The sequence below is a fragment of the Pseudorca crassidens genome, chromosome 16 (assembly GCF_039906515.1).
Source record: "Pseudorca crassidens isolate mPseCra1 chromosome 16, mPseCra1.hap1, whole genome shotgun sequence".
NCBI classification, from domain to species: Eukaryota; Metazoa; Chordata; class Mammalia; order Artiodactyla; family Delphinidae; genus Pseudorca; species Pseudorca crassidens.
Window position 1 is genome coordinate 61,196,625 of NC_090311.1, and position 17,270 is coordinate 61,213,894.

Sequence of the window (17,270 nt, forward strand, 5' to 3'; positions counted from 1 at the left end):
TTGTTTTCCAGAGCTGGGGAGACAGCTTGCCTCAGAATGACTGGGCCGGCCTTCCCCTCTGGCTGCCTTTCCTTCTCTTCAGGTCTGTGGGCAACAGGAGGGGTCTCCCCACTGCTCCCAGTGTTTTCCTGTTTTCCTGTCACTCCCCCACCAGGCTGCAAACTCCTCCCGGCAAAAGGTCGCATCTTTTACTGCACCTCCCAGCACGCAGCAAGTGCCCACCACACAACACGTGCTCAGTAAAGCTGAACCAATGACAGATGTGGTCCAAGCCCAGCAAGTGACTTACTGGTGTCCTTGAGGGAGCTGGTGGCAGACCTGGGCCTGAGACCCAGCTGCTCTGATTCCCAGATGTGCTCCCCACACTCCCCATACCCTCTTCTTCTCCCTATCTTCTCCCATCTGCTGTGAATCCACTCCACGAAGCCCAGAATTAGGAAGGATACAGGTTCATTCCCAAGAGACATCAGTACCCTGCCGTTTGCTGACGCTAGGGGCCCCAAAGGCCTTCAAGACCAAGGCAGACCACTCTCCTCATCCAATCCTGAGGATCAACCCCAAAGCACCAAAACTATTCAGATAAACCCAGCTCCACCTGCACCTTCATTCAAGGGGGAGGCACAGGTCCTTTTCATTTCTGACAACTCTAGAACAGTGGTTCTCAATGTGCGGGCCTCACACTAGCAATATTGGTACCACTTGGAAACATCTTTAAAATGCAAACTCTCCAGCCTTACCCCTGACCTACTGGATCAGAAACTCTGGGGATGGGGCCCAGCAATCATGGTTTAACAAGCCTTCCAGCTGATTCTAATGTATGTTAAAGGCTTGAGAACCACAGTTCTAGAAGCAGCAGCAAGATCAGGGCCGTATAAAAACCTTCACGCCGAGCCTTAGCTGGATTGCCAGACGCGCCTGCTGACCGCCGCCACGCCTCCTCAAGGCCTAGCAGAACGCTTGCGGGACACATCTCCACTCACGCAACTCCAGACCAAAGCAGGCCTCCAGAGAGGGGTTAAAGAGATCTATGTGAAGCCAGTAACCCCCTTGGCCCATGGCCATGGGTAAGGAGTACTGCCTGGACTGGGAGGTGGCCATACCTGGCTGGGTCTGGAGGGGACTCCTGACTCTAGGAGAGCCATGATCTAGGGAACACATGCACACTGGTGACTGACGAAGATGAAGGTTTGATTGAAGGCTTGGACCGCCGGACTTGGTATCCTGATTGCAGGGCTGAAGGTTGCCTCTCCAGGTGATGTGCTTGCTTTGGGCTGGGAGAAGATAACTGGCCCGTGACTGGCTCTGTCTCTCTGACTTGGGTTTGAGTTAAGGGCTGTGTGGGAACTCTCAGAGCCAGCCTGACCTCAGCGTGGTGTTACCTAGTGGCCAGTGCTCAGGGTGGGAGGCCGCTGGCCTGGGTATACATCCTGGATCCTGCCTCTGCCAGCACTCTACCCCCACCCCCTTCCTGCTTCAGTTGGACAGGGCCTGGCAACCTTCCCCAGGGGAAGAAGTTCTCGGGCAGTCCTGGCTAGAGGAGAGAGCGTAGATCTGGTGCTCAGCCCAGCAGCCTAGTTAGGGGCCTCCTGACACTTAGGTGGAAAGAACTGGTGGGGTGAGAAGCCCTCAGGGCACAGCTGTGCACGGTTTCCACCTGACGAAGAGTAGAATCGGGGGGAGAAGGGAAGCTGAAGCTTGGGCCAGCACCTGTGGCCTGGGCTGGACGGGAACCTGATGTTGGCCTTGGAGTGTGGCTGGAACAGACGCCCCATGATAGAGGGAGTGGCTGCTGAGTGCAGTACCTGGTCAGCCCTGGCCTCCAGGTGCTTGGGGAAGACTAATCTCCTATGGAGGCCTGGGCTTGAGTTCCTGGGCTGGGCAGACCCTGGGTGGTTGGCTGGGGAAAGAGGCAGAGTCTTTGCCTTAGTGGGCGAAATGAGACTGATGCTCCCAGATCCTGCATCTCTGCTCTTGGGAGGGCTGCCTTGAGCTGCTGCTTCAGATGTCCAGGTAATGTAACAGGCAGGATCCCAGAGGAGAACACTGTTGCACTTGGATCACATGCTTTGGGCCCGGCTGTTAGACCTGAGGGCCTTCTTTGAGCAGGGCTGGGTTTTGGGAAGGAGACAAGGGGCTCTAAGTAACTGCCTGCCTTGCTAGGGAGCCAATGGCCAGGTGGCCATGAAATCCCCTAGCAGCCTCTGTTTCACCTGAACCTCTGGGGTCTGTCGGGAGAATCTCAACCTAGCATCAGTCTGGCTTGGTCTGTGGCTCAGGAAGGAGCCAACGGGTGAAAGCTCGGTGCCTGTGTGCTTGACACAAAGGGCCCTGCAGAGGCCCAGGTCCTGCGTGCAGCCTCCTGTGCGGGACACCCAGTCTTGCACAATCTGCTATTCCAAAATCCAGGTAGGCAGAACCTTCTTATTCTGTCTTCAGGTGCCACCTGGGGAAAACGAGCTTGTGGCCAGTGGGGCCCCGAAGCTTGGAAGCCTGTACTAGTGGCCTGAGGCTTTCCTTATGTCTGGGCTGAAGTCAGGAAACATCACCTCAGCTGGATACACTCAAGACCTGCTCAGACAGGTTCTTAAGCTGTGGCTCCCGGTGAAGGAACTAGAACCAGAGGGCCTGGTAGAGGGGAGGCCAGGCCACAGGATCCCTCATGCGGATACCTTACTGTTGCCTTAGCAATGCTCTGTCACTGCCCTGGGCCATGCTGTTTGTATATGCCTCCTTGGCAGGAAAGCCCTCAAACATCAGGTGGGGTTCTCTGTCCCCTACCCCAATTGTCCCCAGCACAGAGCAGGCCCTCTGACTTTGGGGAAGTTGTAAATGGTTCTAGATTCCCTGGACATAACATGTGAACCAGCTGTGGCTGGGTGGGAAAGGACTTGGGAAAACTCACAGGCTGGGCTGATGGTCTTAAGCAGAACTTAGGTGACCTGGCCCCCTCCCCCTCCAACCAGTGAGCTGTGTGGTGGGAACACATCCTCCTCACTACCCCACTGGGCCTCCAAGGTTCCCTCATCCATGTAGTGGGATCCTGGCTCTACGACGGGTACCAGTGCCAAGGATGAATGGGATGGGTCCTACTCTGCCTTGAGGCCTTTAGTCTAGCAGGAGAGGCTCCTGTGAGGAGAGGACCAGACACTGGCTGATCCCTGGGGGCAGGGAGGGCCAACGAGGCCCTGCCTCACTGAGTGGGGAGGGGGTGGGTAGTAGTAGGAATACAGGCTGCAGGTGGGAAAAGGGTCTTCTCTCCATCACAGCAATGCAGGATGTTACTGTCTCCCTCTTTGAGGAGAGGCCAGGCCATGTTAGATATGAGACTGAGGGCTGAGGTCAAGCTGAGGAGGCTGGAGTCGCTCTCCCTTGAGCAAGAACTAAGGGCTACGAGAGTGGGTAGACCGTACGTGTAAAGGACGAGATACCATGACAGGCTGGAGTGCGGCTTCCACCAAACTAAATGGAAGCAGCTGGTCTGGTCAAACGGTATGGGCTGTTGTGCAGGCACCCCTCCCCAGCTGGCTGTGGAGCAGCCTCAGTTGGGCTGCCCTGTCCCTTCCAGGTCTCCGGCCAGCAGCTAGGGCCCCGAGGGCTGGGAGGGAAGCAATTCTGGCACCACCACTTCCTGTCATCTCTGCAGCTGTGACAAGGAGTTGAGGTGCTCCTATCGTAGCCCAGGACAAGCTCCTCGGACCATTGTGTGGTCGTGATGGGCCCTCACTCAGGGGTCTGGATGCTGCCCCCGCTGCAGAGGCAGGGTCCCCAGCTTTCCCTCTGTACTTGGAGAGCCACCCTCCTAACTCCCTTCTCTGGAAGGCCACCTCCTCAGAGCCTGGCCTCACTCCTCTACCCACGCTCACTGTAGAGAGAGTGTGACTCTGGTCTGATGTGACATGGCTTCCTCTAGCTTTTGACTCTAGTCTAAGAAGACTCTGAAGTGTAAGACTATCAGAGCCGACTCTTGCAGAGCTTGGTTTCCTTGCCTCTTCATTCTGTCCTCAGTATCTCTAGACCTTGAGAGTTCGCTTCAGACATTACTGCCTCTAAGACTCCTTCGTCATAGCCATTGGTTTGTCCAACTTCCACATCTTGGTTTTTTTTTTTTTTTTACCTACTTTTGACCTTTCCTTCTGGGAGGTTTTTCATTCCAGACTCCAAATAAGTTTGCTTGTTCCTTAGCTAAGTCCAGTCTCTTAGACATATTCTTCATTTTAACTATCTTCATGCCTAGGTGAACACTTAATAGAACAGACCAAAGACTTTAACGGTATTGTTTCTACCTCTGCAATCTGATGCAGTTAACTGTCTTGAAATAGTCTCATTCCTAATGTCTCACTTGGCTTGAGCTCATTATCCCTGGAGGTATTGGCTATTTCCAGCAATACCTATGCAGGGAGGCCAGACACCAGTCCTCAAAGGGCTCACTGAGCTCAGAGTGGGAGGGAAGATGAGCTCTAGGGTGAAGCACTTGGATGCTGAGAAAGCAGCTAATCACTCTTGACTCCACAAAAGGCTTTCTTAGGGCAGAGCCTGCCCTTGCCCGCCAGCCATAAGGGGCAATAGAACAGTCAAACTGTAAACCCCCAGCCATGGGGGAGAGAGTAGCAGAGGGGGGATGGTCCCTTGCCAAGCAGTTCCCCACCGATTCTTCCTTGGCCCATGGATTCTGCCAGGTCCTGATTTTATTCCTGGAGACACCTGGCCTAGAAAATTGAGTTGCTGCAGGTATGACGCAAGCTCCCTCCCAGAGTAATAGTGGAGAAGCAGAAAAAGGATTCCAACTACCTTGATTCCGAACTCCTCCACAGACACCAGGCTGCCTCCTATTCTGGAAGAGCCACACCCTCTCCAGGTCACATCAGCCCCCACCCTGTGGCTGCCCGGGTCTTCGCTTAGCTTATTCTTCCTGGGCCTGATCCTGATGGAGGGAGCTAGCCACTGGGAACACCACTGTAAGAGCAGGAACTTGACCCAATCCCTGTATCTCCCAAAGAGCTCAATAAAGGGTATCAGTTGATTACAAATTTAACTGCGCTGGTTCTGGCAGTCCTAGCAAATAGCAGCTAAACAAATAATAATGTACTAAGTCCATTGTGGAGTTCCTAGGTCTTTGTTTTCCTGTACTGTCCTTTTAATGGTGTTTTTGGAAAAGTACTGCTTGCTTTCCCTGCCTCACTGGGAAGGCTCTCTGCCCTTGATCATAATGCCAGTCTTTTCCTGGCTCTCTTCTGTACTTTTTCTGATGTCTTAGGTCACTGGAGTGTTTGAGAAGCTGTGAGGACAACCAGCCCCACTCCTGGTGTCATTTCCTGGTCAAAGATACGTGGTGGGCCAATGGCAAAACCCAGGGCACAGTATAAGGACTTGCCTGTACAACTCTTCTCTGGAAGATCCAAAGTCCTTTTTGCAGGATCCAAAGGACTCAACTGCCTTTACTGCTGTGGCAGGCTTTCAGTCCTCTGTGTTAAAAGACGTGAGGTTTGTTATAGTGTTTAATCCCGGGTGGAAAGTAGCTCTAGTAACTGACTACTTGAATATGCAGCTCAACCTCACCCACGGTTTGCTGTGCTCCAACGAGGTTCTTCTAGCTTTGCTTACACGTTCCTACTGCTTCCTCTGAATCTTGGCTTTTCTGACTATACCTTTCCTGGGTACTTCACTCCTTCTACGTATTTGGGATTCCATCTGGAATCACTTGCCTTCTGGCCAAATTCAGTATTTACTGTGAGTCTGCTGGTGACATTTCCAGCTTTTGTCTTAATATCTTTATTTCATCTTTAAGTTTAGAAGGATGTCTTTGCCACTAGAGCTCTGGGTTTACTCCTGCCCTGTACACTGTCAAATGTTCCAACTATCTCTTGGCTTCTCTCACTCTGGGAAGTCAGCTATGATCCTTAATACGGTTCTTGGCTGATTTTTGGGGGGAATTATACCACTTGCCAAAACTGACATGCCTACATTCTTAATCTACTTAGCTTGAAGTTTGTACTTCTTAGACATCTGGGCTTGTCTTATTTGGGAAATTCCTGGCCACCTTAACTTCTGTCCCTTTCTCTCTTCCTCATGAGTTTGACTATGCTTGACATGATCCCACAAGTCCCTGCCGTATGGATGAATGGAAGTGACTTGAGTCATGAAGGCAGTTAATGACCCCTGAATCTTGCTAATAAACCTGTTGCCCTGAGAAAGGAGGATGGTCAATGTCCTCCAGGGCTGGAGGCTACAAATACTGGGGAGGACAGACAGGAAGCATGGCTGTAAGCTGGGGGAGCTGCTTTGGGAATTGGAGGAGACTGTTACCCAGCAGGAGTCTCCCAGTGTAGGACAGCATGGAGGAAGAGGGTCTAGGCCAGGTGCCAGTGTCTCTGGAGACTATGGAAGGATTGATCCCCTATCTGCCTGTTTCTCCACCTAACAACTCCAAGGGAACAGGTAGGACTCAGTCTTGCCATGGAGAAGGAAGGTCAAGGCTAGTTTAACTAGACCTTGTGGGCTTTTTCCTGATGCTGCTGGGGAAGGGGGCAGAGAGGATCAGTGAATAAGATCAGAAAGACACCCTAGATCAAGTCAGGGTAGACTAATAGAAAAAGTTTGCAAGCAGTATGAACATCCCTGGTCCCTATTGGTGGGTACCTGTGTCTGTCACAGAAGATGTTCCTATTCCCCAGTCCCTTCTAGGCTCGGGTTACATTAGGCACTCGCCCCCACGCTTACATGTATACTAGGCACTGCCTGGACCTCCTGGTCCTGTTCCTGAACCCCACATCACAGCATCTTGATGCCTACTCAAAAGACCCGGGTCCCTTAGCTTCTCTCAGTTCTGTCTCTTCTCAATCCCTGGGGGAGAAAAATCATTTGTTTTTGTAAAAAGACAGCTCTAACTTCCAGTGGTACTGAAACTTTCATTCTGAATTCTCACCTGGTTTCTCCTGACTCTTCAGGATGACTAGCTTTTAAAGTCAGATCAGGGACTTCCCTGGTGGTGCAGTGGTTAAGACTCTGAGCTCCCAATGCAGGGGGCCCGGGTTCGAACTTGATCAGGGAACTAGATCCCACATGCATGCTGCAACTAAGGAGCCCACCTGCCACAACTAAGACCTGGCATAACCAAAAAAAACCCCAAAACAGTCAGATCACAGATGAGTCTAAGATGCTGCCCTACTGACAAGGGCAAACTCCTGTTGCGGAGCATGGGTGTTGACTTGGGTAGGGAATCCAGGTTAAACTCTGCCAACTAAGACTTCTGGCACCACTCCTGGTGACTCGTGACTGTCTGGCCTGCTCTTGCTTCCACAAGAGGCTATGGGAAGTAGTAGCATAAGGTCTATCCGGGGCCATCTTGGACAGGCAGGGCTTGGAGCAGAAGAGTTACCTGGCTTATGTGGGGATAACTGCAATGGCTTTCTAAAATGCAGCAGGGCCTTCCATACTTCAGCTTGCAGGGGATGAAGCTTCAAAAAGGGACTGACAAGGCTAGGGCGGCTGGCCACCTAGAATATGCTCCCGTGTAAGCGTTCTCACGACGGAGAGGAGCAGATCTATGTTTCTAACAGCTCATTGCCTTCAAGAGCTCTTAGGGCGTCAGAACATGCTGGAAACTGGGCAGCAGCATAGGATACTAGGAAATCAAGAACATGCTGCAACTATGGGGAAAGTGACAAGGACATGGATCCAGGGCCTGCGTACCTCCTGTGCCAAGAAAGAAGGCTGGCAGAGAGGCTAGCACTGACCTAAGCCAGAACCCAGGCTTGGCAGTGTAAACCCAGCCTGGTTCCCAGGTGCAGCCAGCGAGGTAGTGATCTCTGGAGGACAGGGGAAGGCTCTGCTGTTCTGCCCACTGTCCGCAGGCAGGACTTGGATGCCTCGGGGACAGAGAATCTGATGCACAGTTGGTCCAGGAAGCTTCTTACTCAGAATACTTGCTTCTGGATCTATGGCGGAAAAGACTAACTGAAGACCTGCTGGTCAGGGATCTCAGTAAATTTTTCTTTTTCCTCATTGCATTTGAGAAGCTTATGTTGACATATCTTCAAGTTCTCATTCCTATCCTCAGCAGTATCTGATCTACTGATGAGCCCATCAAAGGCATTCTTAACTTCTATCAGTGTGTTTGATCTCTATCATTTCCTCTTAGACTTTTCTAGAATTTCCATCTTATGTTACCCCTCTGTTCCTGCATATTGCCTTTTTCTGAGCCCTTGACATATTAATTAGTTATTTTAAGTTTCCTATCTGATAATTCCAAACTCTGAATCTGATTCTAGTGCTTTCTCTCCCTCCAGACTGTTGAGCAATGACTTAAGCTCCTCACATGATAGAGCTGGTTTTCACCTGAATAACTCTCTTCAGCTGGTCATGGAACATCCCTGCATGCTGCGGTTCTCACCCTGGGTTGCATGGACCTCTAAGTAGCATAAAGAACCCTAAGTGCTCCAGGCTGTCTTTGGGCCTCTTGGGGGTGGAGCCTTCCTTTCAAGCCTGAGACAGAGCTGTAATTGTACGTGTGATAGTCGGGAAAGGTGGGGCTCGCTCCTTCCCCAGCCCCAGTGTAGACTGCAGGCTCTGACTTGGGCACACCAGAGTAAGACTATTGGAGCCCCAATAGCGCTTGGCTTGTTCCTAAGGTGGAGGCTCCCCACTGGGGCAGCCGAGCTGTCCACCCCCCAAAGCCTCCCCCACCCTGACTCTGTAGAGTGCCTGGCTCCTTTGTTCCCCTTACTTTTAAGAGAACTTTTGGATATGCTTTTGCCCATGACCTTTTGTTTGGGATTTAAACCTCTCAGGTCAGTGTAGGGAAGATCGTCTCTCTCTTGGATAGAGCTGGCCTCAGGTCGGTTTATTCAGAGGACGTGGTGTTCCCTGCTGACCCTGTTTACCTGAGTTCTGGGTGAGACGTGAAGCAAGGTACCAAATTAGTAACTCCAGGGACTCTGACTCGAGTTGAATTTAAAGGCAGGTGAGTTCATGAACATATAGAAGGCCAGTTCTTGCCCATGGTACACATGAATTTGGTTTGGGGTCTTGTTACTACAAACTAAGTGGCCTGATCTGGATTATTCCTGCTATGTCAAAACTTGATGTCTAGCACTTCCTAGACTCCTATAGAAGCTTCAGGAATGTGTGGCCATCATAAGGACATCAAATGCCAAACTGATCTGAGACAACACATGGCTTTGGAAAGCTGGGTCAGCGTTTGCAGTGTGTGCTGTGAATCTAGAAGAACACTTACCCAGAGCTGATGAGGGGGGCTGGTGTGGGCCCCAGGCAGGGCTGTCTGGCTTGCGTTTAGCTCATGGGCTACCCCAGAAGCAGCGCTTGAGATTTGCAGGCATTCCCACCCCATTCTGGTGCAGGGTGGGGACAGAACTAGAAGCTCACATCTGGGGGAAACTCCTATGCTAGGGAGAGGGAGCTTATCCTGGGAAACGGTGGTTAGTGTGCTGACCTACATGAATGACATTACGCTCCTGTCCCAGTCAGACTTCTGAGACTTAGCCACACTTCTGCTGCGAGTCGAGGCAGTCGTAGTGGCAGAGCAGGCATCCATTGCTGATCACATCTTTGCCTATGCTATGAAGAACCAATGGCCTCTCAATGCCTCGTGTCTGGGGTCTAAGTGGTCTCCCTGGACACAGGTGCATTGCACGTTGCTAAGTACAACCGCTCCTCACAGCTGGCAGTGTTCCTCCCTCATCGCCATCAGAATGCAGACTTAACTTGATAGTGAACGATGATCACTATAACATTGTGTTTCTGATTAGTAAAACTGTATAAATCATTCTCTCCCTTTCCTGAACTACCAATTGATGCATTTAATCTCCTATTGGCATTCTCCTCCCATTGGTAGGAGTTCCCTGTGTCTTACAGATGTCCCTTGTCACTTTCTAGTGCTGATCTCCTTTCTAGTCACTTGTCTAGTTCTGATATGAAAAAACAAGCCTAAATATTTCTGCTTAGTCCTTCTCTAGTCTCATCCCATTATGACTTGTGATTTGGGTATTAATGATTTCTTACCCTCAAGGTTGAACATTATCCCTTTTTCTACTCTAACACTTAGTTTAGACTTTTTTTTTTTTTTTTTTTTTTTTTGCGGTACGCGGGCCTCTCACCACTGTGGCCTCTCCCATTGCGGGGCTCCGGACGCGCAGGCTCAGCGGCCATGGCTCACGGGCCCAGCTGCTCGGCAGCATGTGGGATCTTCCCGGACCGGGGCACGAACCCGTGTCCCCTGCATCGGCAGGCGGACTCCCAACCACTGCGCCACCAGGGAAGCCCAGTTTAGACATTTTGAACAGACATAAAAGTGGGAAATTCTAACTTCTGCAGTTGTACTTGCAGAACCACTGCTGGTGGTATTACTCCTTCTATCCTGACCATAATCACTGCTGTGGTCAAATGCTGGGCTTCCAACCTCCTGGCCTCAGATTGGACATCAGTGACCTTGCAGACTTTCCTGAATCCTCCACAGTCTCGAGAATATTAAATCTATGCTTCCCTGACCTCTCTGAAATATCATCTTTGGGCTACATATTTGCTTTTGTTTCTGAACTTTAAGAACTTCCTGGGTATTCTAGGGGCTACAACAATCTTAACTAGACATGTAATCCATCTGTAGCGAGGGATATATAAATCTGACTTCTCAAAGCCAACTTCTGGGGATACTTTGCTGTGTCCAAACATCTAAAAACGATGGCTCCTTCTGTCATATCTATGCCTTCTCACTGATGTTCCAAGAACATAGGAGGCTATAACATCTGTAACTTGCAGAGTGGAGTAAAAGGTGACATGGAATTGAATCCGCCTTTTTAAATCAATGCCATAGTATCAAGACCAAACACCCAGTCTCGTGGAGAAAGTCTGATCCGTTGGTTTCTTTGAGATGTACTTGTTACGTTCACTGTCAGTCACTAAGTCTTTTATAAGCAAGTCTTAATTCCTACCACCTGACCTGTCAATTCAAGTAAGCTAGTCTTGTAAGTAACTAGCGTAGCTAACTTTTGGAATTAACACTTAAGCTGAAAATACAGTTGTGCTAGTGAATAAGGCTGCAGGGGCTGTGATGTGACAGTAGCTCCCCTGCCTGTCTGCTCATTCACATGTGGTGTCTCCACAACCTGCTTAATGACTGAATCTTCACTTTGGAAATGGTTAGTGAGGAGAGGCTTAGGGGAAACCACAAGAGACCACTTAATGGCAAATGAAGGCAGCCGGATTAGCTAAGCATGTTGAGCTTTGGACTTACAACTCCTTCCAGCCTGAATTGCCTCTTGCCAGGTTTTTGTTCCTTAAGTTTAAATGGCCTTACTTTGGATTTGGCTTATGGTCACATTTTCAAATGCAATATTCTGCCTGCCTGGGTTTGGCTGAGATCTTATACTATCTTCTAGAGGTGAAAATTAGATACTATATCTAATGCAATACATTGCTAACATCGGAGCAGGCTTAGAATTGTTCCATGGTTTTTTCCTCTTAGAAAAGAGGTCAGCAACCCTTTCTACAAAGGTCCAGGTAGTAAATACTTTAGGTTTTGTGGGCTAAGAGGCCAAATGGAGGATATTATAGAGGTACTAATGACAAAACTTCGTAAGACTTAGTTATAGAAGTAAAAATTGAATAGGTCATACGAGTTTACTAATAAAGGAAATAGCTTGTTCTCTGAGAAATCTGTGGTTCAAAGTTAGTGTTCACCATCAGATCACAAAAGGTGACTTTTCAGTGCTGATCTACAATGAAACAAGGCATCTAATTTTGGAAAATCTTTAGAAAGGTGCTGCCAAATACTAAATTTCCTCAGTAGACCTGTATTATAAGACAGCACCTGATTAGCTTTAACTGCTACCAATAAAAGCATCAGGCAAACTCCTAGGAGTAGCGTTCAGGGCACGGTTGATAGGCAGTAAAGACAGGGATAGAGAGAAAGGGCCACACATACCATTGAAGGACCCAAATGAACTGACATAGGCAGTGTGCAAATATCACTTATTAGGTTGACTATAATGAAGACAACAAGCGTTGAGGTAGAGAAACTGGAACTTGCATACACTGTTGGTGAGAATATAAAATAGTACAACTGCTGTTAGCTTGGCAGTTTGTCAATGTTAAAACAGTTCCTACATGACTAGAAAGCATCCATATGTCTGACCATGAGGTGCAATGTTCTCACATTTGCCTTCCCATCTATTGGCCACAAATGAGAAGGTGGGTGGTAGGGATGGGAGAAAATGATCAAGATGCACTATACTGCTCCATCCAGGAGGCTCTTTGCTCCGTCTTTCCTAGAGGCTTGGGCATATGCCTTACACCCTTACATGTTTTGTTAGGAGGTACTTTACTCTTACGTTGGGGGAAGGGGGATAGGATCTTACTGCTGGAGGTAGACAGGGCAATAGGTACTTAGATGAAAGAGCCTGACTTGAGCTCAGCCCCTTTGACCTTAACTCAGCCAAGGCTGTGTTAATCTTCTGCTGGAGATCAGGGATGGGCTGTGACATTCTAGATCTGTTGCAGGAAAGCTTCCTCCCCCACCAATAAGGGACAACAAAAGGACTTGGGAAGATGTATAATTGGCTATCGTGTCCTAGTGGCCTAGAAACAGATGGCTGAATAGTCCTACTTCCAAAAATATCTGTCCCTTAAACTTTATATAAATACCTTAGTATTTCTCAGACGGGGAGTTGGAGCGGGAACCCTAACAATACTACTCACACCTAAACAAAACTAGGGTATCAATTATACTGAGTTCACATTTTACCAGTCTAGTTCATTCTAGTTTTAATGGGACCTAGAATCTAATGGTTGGAATCTTATGTCTCAACATATTTCTTTCCCTAATTCTTTTTTGTTTTAATTTTATTTTTTTATACAGCAGGTTCTTATTAGTCATCAATTTTATACACATCAGTGTTTACATGTCAATCCCAATCGCCCAGTTCATCACACCACCACCCCCATCCCCCGGCTGCTTGCCCCCCTTGGTGTCCATACATTTGTTCTCTACATCTGTGTCTCAATTTCTGCCCTGCAAACTGGTTCATCTGTACCATTTTTCTAGGTTCTACATATATGCGTTAATATACAATATTTGTTTTTCTCTTCTGACTTACTTCACTCTGTATGACAGTCTCTACATCCATTCACATCTCAACAAATGACCCAAATTTGTTCCTTTTTATGGCTGAGTAATATTCCATTGTATATATGTACCACATCTTCTTTATCCATTCATCTGTCAATGGGCATTTAGGTTGCTTCCATGACCTGGCTGTTGTAAATAGTGCGGCAATGAACATTGGGGTGCATGTGTCTGTGAATTATGGTTTTCTCTAGATATATGCCCAGTAGTGGGATTGCTGGATCATATGATAAATTTATTTTTGGTTTTTTAAGGAACCTCCATGCTGTTCTCCATAGTGGCTGTATCAATTTACATTCCTACCAACAGTGCAAGAGGGTTCCCTTTCCTCCACATCCTCTCCAGCATTTGTTGTTTGTAGATTTTCTGATGATGCCCATTCTAACTGGTGTGAGGTCGTACCTCATTGTAGTTTTGATTTGCATTTCTCTAATAATTAGTGATGTTGAGCAGCTCTTCATGTGCTTCTTGGCCATTTGTATGTCTTCTTTGGAGAAATGTCTATTTAGGTCTTCTGCCCATTTTTCGATTGGGTTGTTTGTTTTTTTAATAGTGAGCTGCATGAGCTGTTTATATATATTGGAGATTAATCCTTTGTTGGTTGATTTGTTTGCAAATATTTTCTCCCATTCTGAGGGTTGTCTTTTCGTCTTGTTTATGGTTTCCTTTGCTGTGCAAAAGCTTTGAAGTTTCATTAGGTCCCATTTGTTTATTTTTGTTTTTATTTCCATTACGAGGTGGATCAAAAAGGATCTTGCTGTGATTTATGTCAAAGAGTGTTCTTCCTATGTTTTCCTCTAAGAGTTTTATAGTGTCCGGTCTTACATTTAGGTCTCTAATCCATTTTGAGTTTAATTTTGTGTATGGTGTTAGGTAGTGTTCTAATTTCATTCTTTTACATGTAGCTGTCCAGTTTTCCTAGCACCACTTATTGAAGAGACTGTCTTTTCTCCATTGTATATCCTTGCCTCCTTTGTCATAGATTACTTGACCATAGGTGCGTGGGTTTATCTCTGGGCTTTCTATCTTGTTCCACTGATCTATGTTTCTGTTTTTGTGCCAGTACCATATTGTCTTGATTACTGTAGCTTTGTAGTATAGTCTGAAATCAAGGAGTCTGATTCCTCCAGCTCCGTTTTTTTTCCCGCAAGACTGCTTTGGCTATTTGGGGTCTTTTGTGTCTCCATATAAATTTTAAGATTTTTTGTTCTAGTTCTGTAAAATATGCCATTGGTAATTTGATAGGGATTGCATTGAATCTGTAGATTGCTTTGGGTAGTATAGTCATTTTCACAATATTGATTCTTCCAATCCAAGAACATGGTATATCTCTCAATCTGTTGGTATCATCTTTAATTTCTTTCATCAGTGTCTTACAGTTTTCCACATACAGGTCTTTTGTCTCCCTAGGTGAGTTTATTCCTAGGTATTTTATTCCTTTTGTTGAAATGGTAAATGGAAGTGTTTCCTTAATTTCTCTTTCAGATTTTTCATCAGTAGTGTATAGGAATGCACAAGATTTCTGTGCGTTAATTTTGTATCCTGCAACTTTACCAAATTCATTGATTAGCTCTAGTAGTTTTCTGGTGGCATCTTTAGGATTCTCTATGTATAGTATCATGTCATCTGCAAACAGTGACAGTTTTACTTCTTCTTTTCCAATTTGTATTCCTTTTCTTTTTCTTCTCTGATTGCCGTGGCTAGGACTTCCAAAACTATGTTGAAAAATAGTGGTGAGAGTGGACATCCTTGTCTTGTTCCTGATCTTAGAGGAAATGTTTTCAGTTTTTCACCATTGAGAATGATGTTTGCTGTGGGTTTGTCGTATATGGCCTTTATTATGTTGAGGTAGGTTCCCTCTATGCCTACTTTCTGGAGTTTTTTATCATAAATCGGTGTTGAATTTTTGCCAAAAGCTTTTTCTGCATCAATTGAGATGATCATATGGTTTTTCTCCTTCAGTTTGTTCATATGGTGTATCACACTGTTTGATTTGTGTATATTGAAGAATCCTTGCATCCCTGGGATAAATCCCACTTGATCATGGTGTATGATCCTTTTAATGTGTTGCTGGATTCTGTTTGCTAGTATTTTGTTGAGGATTTTTTCATCTATGTTCATCAGTGATATTGGTCTGTAATTTTCTTTTTCTGTAGTATCTTTGTCTGGTTTTGGTATCAGGGTGATGGTGGCCTCACAGCATGAGTTTGAGAGTGTTCCTTCCTCTGCAATTTTTGGAAGAGTTTGAGAAGGACGGGTGTTAGCTCTTCTCTAAATGTTTGACAGAATTCACCTGTGAAGCCATCTGGTCCTGGACTTTTGTTTGTTGAAAGATTTTTAATCAGTTTCAATTTCATTACTTGTGATTGGCCTGTTCCTATTTTCTATTTCTTCCTGGTTCAGTCTCAGAAGGTTATACCTCTGTAAGAATTTGTCCATTTCTTCCAGATTGTCCATTTTATTGGCATAGAGTTGCTTGTAGTAGTCTCTTAGGATGCTTTGTATTTCTGTGGTGTCTGTTGTAACTTCTCCTTTTTCATTGCTAACTTTATTGATTTGAGTACTCTCCCTCTTTTTCTTGATGAGTCTGGCTAATGGTTTATAAATTTGTTTATCTTCTCAAAGAACCAGCTTTTAGTTTTATTGATCTTTGCTATTGTTTTCTTTGTTTCTATTTCATTTATTTCTGCTCTGATCTTTATGATTTCTTTCCTTCTGCTAACTTTGGGTTTTGTTTGTTCTTCTTTATCTAGTCTCTTTAGGTGCAAGGTTAGATTGTTTATTTGAGATTTTTCTTGTTTCTTGAGGTAGGCTTGTATAGCTATAAACTTCCCTCTTAGAACTGCTTTTGCTGCATCCCATAGGTTTTGGATCATCGTGTTTTCATTGTCATTTGTCTCTAGGTATTCTTTGATTTCCTCTTTGATTTCTTCAGTGATCTCTTGGTTATTTAGTAACGTGTTGTTTAGCCTCCATGTGTTTGTGTTTTTTATGTTTTTTTCCCTGTACTTCATTTCTAATCTCATAGCATTGTGGTCAGAAAAGATGTTTGATATGATTTCAATTTTCTTAAATTTACTGAGGCTTGATTTGTGACCCAAGATGTGATCTATCCTGGAGAATGTTCCGTGTGCACTTGAGAAGAAAGTGTAATCTGCTGTTTTTGGATGGAATGTCCTATAAATATCAATTAAATCTATCTGGTCTATTGTGTCATTTAAAGCTTCTGTTTCCTTACTTATTTTCATTTTGGATGATCTGTCCATTGGTGTAAGTGAGATGTTAAAGTCCCCCACTACTATTATGTTACTGTTGATTTCCTCTTTTAGAGCTGTTAACAGTTGCCTTATGCATTGAGGTGCTCCTATGTTGGGTGCATATATATTTATAATTGCTATATCATCTTCTTGGATTGATCCCTTGATCATTATGTAGTGTCCTTCCTTGTCTCTTGTAACATTCTTTTTTTTTTTTTTGCGGTACACGGGCCTCTCACTCTTGTGGCCTCTCCTGTTGCAGAGCGCAGGCTCCAGACGCGCAGGCTCAGTGGCCATGGCTCACTGGCCCAGCTGCTCCGCAGCCCGTGGGATCCTCCCGGACCGGGGCATGAACCCGTGTCCCCTGCATCGGCAGGCAGACTCTCAACTACTGCACCACCAGGGAAGCCCCCATTCTTTATTTTAAAGTCTATTTTATCTGATATGAGTATTGCTACTCCAGCTTTCTTTTGATTTCCATTTGCATGGAATATCTTTTTCCATCCCCTCACTTTCAGTCTGTATGTGTCCCTAGGTCTGAACTGGGTCTCTTGTAGACAGCATCTATATGGGTCTTGTTTTTGTATCCATTCAGCAAGCATGTGTCTTTTGGTTGGAGCATTTAATCCATTCATGTTTGAGGTAATTATCAAGATGTATGTTCCTATGACCATTTTCTTAATTGTTTTGGGTTTGTTTTTGTAGGTCCTTTTCTTCTCTTGTGTTTTCCACTTAGAGAAGTTCCTTTAGCATTTGTTGTAGAGCTGGTTTGGTGGTGCTGAATTCTCTTAACTTTGCTTGTCTGTAAAGCTTTTGATTTCTCCATCGAATCTGAATGAGATCCTTGCCAGGTAGAGTAATCTTGGTTGTAGGTTCTT